This window comes from Ischnura elegans, assembly GCF_921293095.1.
Source record: "Ischnura elegans chromosome 13 unlocalized genomic scaffold, ioIscEleg1.1 SUPER_13_unloc_2, whole genome shotgun sequence".
Lineage (NCBI taxonomy): Eukaryota > Metazoa > Arthropoda > Insecta > Odonata > Coenagrionidae > Ischnura > Ischnura elegans.
The window spans coordinates 2766375-2774363 of NW_025791658.1; the positions used below are offsets into that span (position 1 = coordinate 2766375).

General features: G+C 35.0%; 1 non-coding gene across 1 annotated transcript; it reads right to left on the bottom strand.

The window, feature by feature from the left end:
* Nucleotides 1–4146: 4146 nt before the first annotated feature.
* On the bottom strand, nt 4147–4218 carry Trnad-guc. Its single transcript has one exon. It is a non-coding gene; the product is annotated as a tRNA-Asp (tRNA).
* Nucleotides 4219–7989: the final 3771 nt, after the last annotated feature.

Genomic DNA, 7989 nt, shown 5'->3' on the forward strand with positions numbered 1-7989 from the left:
AAAGGGTTAAGAAACGTGACCAATAATGAAGAAAAAATATTCAACTGTATTCAGAAATAAATAACAAAGAATGGTAAATTTCATTGGGCGGTGCGAGGAGCAATGGAAAATAGTAATATATATTTTTTTTAGATTACGAGATGTGGGTCAATTGTAAATATTATTTATTTTTTCCAAACTTTGCCAACGTTTCGGACATTATATTTGTCCATCCTCAGGGCTATAAAAATGATAATTTATGATACAAAATTAGTTAAATACAGGCAATTTTACAGTTGTTATACATTAAAATACATGGAAATACATATTCAAAATTTACCTTTAAGTCTGATGTTGTTTTTATTTATTTATTTACAATTTGGTTGCTTTGGTTGTTTTATTTACAACTGTAAAATTGCCTGTATTTAACTAATTTTGTATCATAAATTATCATTTTTATAGCCCTGAGGATGGACAAATATAATGTCCGAAACGTTGGCAAAGTTTGGAAAAAATAAATAATATTTACAATTGACCCACATCTCGTAATCTAAAAAAAAATATATATATATAATAAGGGGTCGTGAAGCATAAAGTTTGAAAATAGTAATGGTGCAAGTGAAATGGATAAACGCGGAAGGAAACCCGGAAGAATCGCTGCCTACCGCCATAATCTCCGCGGAAGCCTGCTTGGAAACGATTGATTATTGACTTGTTTTCGCTCAATGACTCGTGAGTCTATTGATTCCCTCGGCGATTCAATCACCTGAACGAATCAATCGTGAACGAACTGTCGCGATCATACAAAAACAGTGCCTTCACATGACGATTATTATTAACCGGGTAACGCCTGAATTAAATATTTCATTCGAAATTTTTCGTAATATTCAATATTAAAGTCAATTAAAGTCTGGTGCTTTAGCAAAAATAGTTTTGAATACATTGACTGGTACCGTGTGGTACCGCTAGGCCCTTAAGTGGTCCAAAAATTGAAATTAAATATTTCAAATTTCACATTTTATTGCCAAAATCGATAAATATTTTCTATTTTTCGCAAAAATAAAAGATTCATTTCATTCAAAATTACTGAAAAATTGTCAAATCTTGCTTAAAAAACTTAACTTTTCTGGAAAACGTAGTTATGCTTATCAGTTTAAAACTCTATAAATGCCGAACAAATTACAATAAATAGCAAAAAATGTTCGTTTAATATTGCACTACCAACTGGTACCAAGTGGTACCGCTAGGCGTTAACGGGTTAACATAAAAGGAAATGAGGTAAAGTTCCTGCGAAATACAATACAAGGTTCTCACATCGAGTTGGTTAATTTCTCCATTTCACTGTCCCTTCTTTTATTTCATACAGCAGTAGATTATAATTCTTTTTCACACCGTTCCTGTCACTTTTTCTCCACGTAATTCTTACTTTTATGCCAACCTTTTAAGACCGAACTAACTTACTAACTGAGTTGTTATTATTTTTTGTGTATCTATCTATGTATTTATTTTACTACTAATTAAGAGATTTTATGAAAGAAAACCCGAACAAAAATTGTCAAACGCGTCCGTCAAGCATGTTACCAAATGGGAACACGTCTAAAATTTTGCCATTCGAGACTCAAATCACCGATGGCGGCGCTGAAAGCAGTGACGTGATTTGCCAATATGGCTGACGCATCGAGGATATTGTTGTTATGATAACATAGGTAAAATAGGATGAGTCGTCGAGTCAATGCGATAATTAAAGAAGAAAATATCTAATAAGGTTTTCTTGTCTTTGAGGTGGTATTTCAATTCCCACGGGTAATGACAAATGGCAGTTAAGATGAAGGAATTAATAAATTTCAGCTGAAATATCCTCTACTATCTCGCGGACATTATTCAAAGGGTTCCTAATGATCATAAATGAGTGACTGCGATAAAAATAATATTATTTTCAGCCGGCTAGAAAATAAAAATTGCAATACGTCGGTTTCCCCAAGTGCATTAAATGAACAAACCACCGTCCCAGTAAATGATGCACTGTAGCAAAAATGGCGACTGAAAAGGCATTTTACATTAATATGAATGCTTAAAATATATTACTCGCGACGTTATGATGGCTTAATACCAAAAATATAATTGGAAAAATCAGTAAATTCCCAGAAATACCAATTATTTGTCAACGTGGTTTCCTTAGTTATCCTCGGAGCTCTACTTCCGACTTCGGCCAATAGTTGGCGTATTGCTTGCCTGGATTCTCGAATTGCTCGAAAAATAAATTCACACTTGACCGAAAAACTAAGTTTAACGTCGCAATATAAAATGAATGATCTTTTGATTAAATCAGCTTTTGTTACTGCAAAGCGAGTGTAAGGAAAGATATCGAATAAACTCAATACTCAATACAGAGGTGATGAAAATAATAACCAACTATGAAAATGCATAATTTATACCCAATGAACACAAAAAAGTCATGAAATTTACTTTAAAAATAATTCCATACATCTTTTACGTAAAAAATCAATGAAAGTAATCACATATACGAAATAAAATTCTCATGAATTTTTATAAATATTTTCACATTGGGAATATTAGAAAGTAAACGGTTGATAATAAAATCCCATTCTTGTGACACCAAAAGTTGACGATTATTATTAACATAAAAGGAAATGAGGTAGAGTTCCTGCGAGATACAAGGCAAGGTTCTCACATCGAGTTGGTTAACTTCTCCATTTCACTGTCCCTTCTTTTATTACATACAGTAAGAGAATATAATTCTTTTTCACACCGCTTGTGTAACTTCTTCGCCAAGTAATTCTTACTTTTATGCCAATCTATCGCGTGTACACCTGCAGTGTCTACATTTATATTATAATCCCTTCCTTAAAAATTCCGCTAGACCAAGAGTTAACGGTGATCGTAACGATAACTATGAATATTTGTGCCAAAGATTTTTTAAAATTATAAATTACTATGGGGAGAATCCAAGATTTAAATTTAAAAAATACGTATAAAATACGAAACCGATAATTTTCCCCGGCCAAATTATTTTGTTAATTTCGGGAATAATGACGCACGGATTACGAATACGACAGAGCCATAACAGGCTACGCTATAGCCTTAGATTTTTTGATTAATTTTGAACAAATATCTTTCAGAGGGACACTTAGAATAGTGCCTACTGTACCAAAAGGTCCCACTGAAAAGATGAATTGAGGTAAGGATCGTAAAGGTAATCTCCTTCGATACTAACACCAATTTAACTTCACGCAACTCTGTACTCCATTGAGATGCTGCTATATTATTAATATTATTTAAATAACAATTTATAATATAGATATATATTTATAATAAATAAATATAAATTATAATTATAACATAAAAAAACCCAGGTTGGCCAGAATCATTGTACACAAAAGATAAAAAACCTTCCTCAGAGTTAGGTAGGAGACTGTAGGTAAAGGATAGCTGAGGGAAGGGGAAATAGTGGGGAGGTAGGGTCCAAAGGGGGGCGGGGGAAAGAGTGTGCTGAGGCAATTAAAGGATTATCGGTTGATATTTAAGCCGGGAGGAAGAAATGCTTTAAATAGCCATGTGTACGTTAAGTCAATGGAATTAAGCTTGAGTGGGTGGTCTGTGGGGGGAAGGGAGGCTAAAACTGATACATTGTAACAGTCATTGAATTGACGCTGATGAGTGGCCGCATGTTTCGCCACCGGGAAGGACGCAAAGTCAGAGGAAGTGCAAGATGTCCTGTGGTTATTGATCCTTAGGTTAAGGGGGGTTGAGGATTTGCCTATATAAAAGGAGGGACAGTGTTGACATTGGATGAGGTAAACTACATTCTTGGAAGTACAAGAGGCCGCAGGGGGTGGTGGTAGACAGGAGACGAGATGACTGGGGATAGAAGGAGAGGTAAAAATTGGGCAGGTCTTGCATCTGGGACGACCGCAGGGCGAATGTGTACTATTGGGAGAAGTGGGTGACTTATGTAAGGGGTTCGTTGAGCGGAATAAACCTGAAAGATTTGCAGGTCGTCTGAATGTGACATTTGGGGGTTTGGAATATATATTTATAATAAATAAAATTTAAATATAAATTTATAATATTTTGACTTGCATGAAAAGGTAAAAGCAATGATGATGAAGCAACGTAAGCAATGATGATGATCGACAAAAAAAAGACCTCCCCGGCGGGGAATCGAACCCCGGTCTCCCGCGTGACAGGCGGGGATACTGACCACTATACTACCGAGGACTGTGAAGTGGTAGGCGATTTTTGTGCATCTAATCCGTGTGTTGTATTAGTGTGTGTGTGTGTGTGTGTGTGTGTGTGTGTTTGAAAATCACTTCGGCGGTTTATCTTACTTTTATCTAAGTTTTTTTTAGTTTATTTTCAGCTGATTTGCAGCCATTGTTCTTCCCATTCTCGTCAGATATTTCTTCAAGCCATTATCTCTTTCGGCTAAGACCGGTATTTGATCAGTACCTAGCAGCATATTAATTCTCTCCATTGTCGCGCGAAAAAAATTGAAACAACGATAAAAAAAGATACATTGCCGTTAAATAAAATAAACGTTAAAATGGAAAAAATATCTTTTAACTAAAAAATGTATAAAAACAATAAAATCAAGAAAAATGAAAATTGTGTGTTTATATTTTTGTGTCCAATCGATCAACTCCCGATTCATTTGTCGGTTAGGTATTATTGTAACTAGATATAAGAAGGAATAAGTATTGCTGGAGTAAAAATAAGATGCATTAGATTTGCTGGTGACATGGTGGTTTTAGCCGAGGACATAGAGTCGTTACAGATATTGGTAACATGGTTGGAGGAGGGAATAGAAACATTATTATTAGAGTATTCTACCGATTAAGGTAGGTTTGCATGGAGTACTAAAGAAGTGATCTGGGAGCCTTCCTTTCCTTCCATTACCGCCTTCTTCAATTCACTATAAGGCCTATTCCCTTTCGATCTATCTAAAAATCCTATTCTTTTCCTTCCCCTCCCTCGTTTCTCTAACATTCTACCCTCTAACTCTGTTTTCAACATCCCCTCCCCGCTGAGTACTCCCTCCATCCATACCTTCTGTCTCCTCCGTACCTCATCCAAAAGCTGCCTCTCCTCGCCAACCATATCCAGCACTTCGTCGTTCCTTTTCCTTTTACGTCCATTTCACCCTCTCCATTCTTATCCATACCCACATGTCTAATGCCTCCAATCTTCTCTCGTCTTCTTTCCTCAGTGTCCACGTTTCCGCACCGTAGAGAGCTACGCTCCAAATCAAACTCTTCACTAACCTTTTCTTTAAACTCTTACTCAACGATCCTCTCAGAAGCTCCTTCCTGTTCATGAACGCCTCCTTCGCTAATACTATTCTCTTCCTTATGTCCTTACTACTGTATCCGTTTTCCTCTAATGTGCTGCCCAAATAGTTAAACTGCTCTACCTGTTCAAGTTTTTCCCCACCTACTTTGATCTTGAGTCTCACAATAGAAACATATGGAATGAAAATAAACATAATAAAGACTAATGATATATAAGTTAGAAATGTAGATGGTTTGAGCGTGAAGACAGAAGAAGATGAAATACAGATTGGGAGATCCTACAGCTACTTCGATAACTGGAGACCGGAGAAGTATAGGAGAAATAAAAAAGAAGGATAGGAATGGCGAAAGAAGTTTTCAAGAAGAAGAAAAGAGCCTTGTGTAACAAGGCACTGGAATTAAAATTGAGAAAGAGATTGGTGAAATGCTATGTGTGGAGTGTGTTTATATGTATGGACGATGAGGAAGGCAAACACTATACTGGTAGGGTAACCCCTTCATATTTTATCAATATTTCAAAAACTTTATGGTATTCATGACATTTTATCACAAGTTAACACGATTATGTTCGCGTTTCTTGAACAAGTATGTCGGGGCCAGAACACAAGATCCTCCTGGATGAGGCCAAAGCCATTGCAAGAAAATCTGCATATTATCCACGGCCTATTAGAGAGGCGATAGAAATTTCTAAACGACCTATGAATTTTAACATGGATGATGGATATAATTTAAGCCATGTGTGGAAGAGATATATTTCGAAAATTTAATAACAATATTCCACTTTTCATCTTCCTTTTTTATAGTAGATGTTTTAAAGAAGTTGGCTTTTATTTTATCTTTATTTACTTTTTTAAATACCTTGACAACAATGGACCAGTTTTTCCAACGGTACGATAGATGTTTATATTTTCATTCTCCTGACGACGTTCTCAGTAAGTGGAATGAAACGTTGAGACAAATATTAAGCACGCCGACGTACATCCGAATATGGATTATAATAGTGCATGATTGGTGTACGGTGTAGAAAATAATTTCGCGGAACTACATCCCTTTTATCTCAGCTATTTTGAAGGTTATTTTCAGCTGATATCTGGCCATTGTTTTTTTTTTCATTCCTATCAGATTATTCCTCATTACGTTATGTCTTTTGGCTAAGACTGCTATGTCGAAATGCAGAAGGCAGCATGTAAATTCTTCCTCCGTTTACACATGGAAAAATTGTAGTAACAATGAAAGAGATAATTGCCAATAAATACATCACAAAATGAAAAATTAAAAAAAAACAAAAAATAGATTATAATAAATAGAAATTAGAAAACAAAAAATATACAAAAAGAAAAATTAACATTCTATGTATATAAAAAATTTTTGTCCATTCGGACAATATCCGAAGGTGACTTTTTGAAGACATAATGATTATCAATGAGTACTCACACTGAGTACTCACGCTAGGTAATACTCACTCCTTAAAAAATCCCCTTTATCCCCCAGTAAAATATGTGCTTCCGATGTACGTGATAAATGCATACTTCAGCACCATATACCCAAAAATATCCGCCTTCCGGACAGTTCAGCAAAAGTGATCCATCGGCAGCCGAGTGTTTGAGTATTAACTGTAAGAACAAAAGTATGTACGTTGAAGTAAAACAGAAGCTGGGAAGCATATTTCGTAAGTTAACGGTGAGTCGCTCAAGGATAAGAAAATCGTAATAGCTATGAGCTATAAACCATGGCAGTTACTTTTGCTATATACTAAACAGTTACCTTCATACTATCGAATTATTTAAACAATTTAATATTTAAAACACCTCAAATATAGAAAAAACAGCTTTTTTAATGGTATTTTACCTCATTATATTAAAACTTAATGAAAAATGCTGTATCCAAATGATTTCAAAGCGCTGTAGCCGAACATGTACCAATTTCACTGTGCCTATGACAGTTATCGTTATCACTATGGAATGTACGTAATTTTTTGGGGGGATATCTAAATGCTGCACCTGGAATTCGAATCACAATCCCTTCGATTAGCAAACTAGATCTTTACTCGCAAAGGTACCACTATAACCCGCTGTGCTATGACCTATCTTTTCCGTACACTGGTTTTATACCTACGAAAACTCAAACAATTCGAGAAGCATTCACATGGTAATCAAATTTAATTGTACTGCCTTGATGTAAAGAACAGATGTAGTATGTATGTTGAAGTAAAACAGAGGCTGGGAAATACATTTCGTAAGTTAACGGTGTGTAGCTCAAGGATAAAGAATTTGTAAATGTTATGGCCTATAAACCATGGCAGTTATTATGGCTATATACTTAACAGTTGCCTTCATACTATCGAATTAATTATACAATTCAATTTTTTTAACTTCAAATATAGAAAAAAAACTGCTTTATTATAATGCCTTGAAGCCGCTAAATAAGAATTTGTTATTTTTTTTACCATTTTGTCGTCATTGTTAACATATATACTTTTATGCGAATTAAAATTACATATGTTTATACTACTTAGACAAGTACTTTACTGTTTGATCTCATATAAGTTTAATTAATGAAAACAGCTTTTTCCAAACGATTTCAAAGCGCTGTATTCATGTACCTGCGACGTACATGTACCTATTTTACTGTACCTATGACAGCTATTGTTAACACTATATAATTTATGTATTTTATTGGGGGGATATCCAATTGCTACACC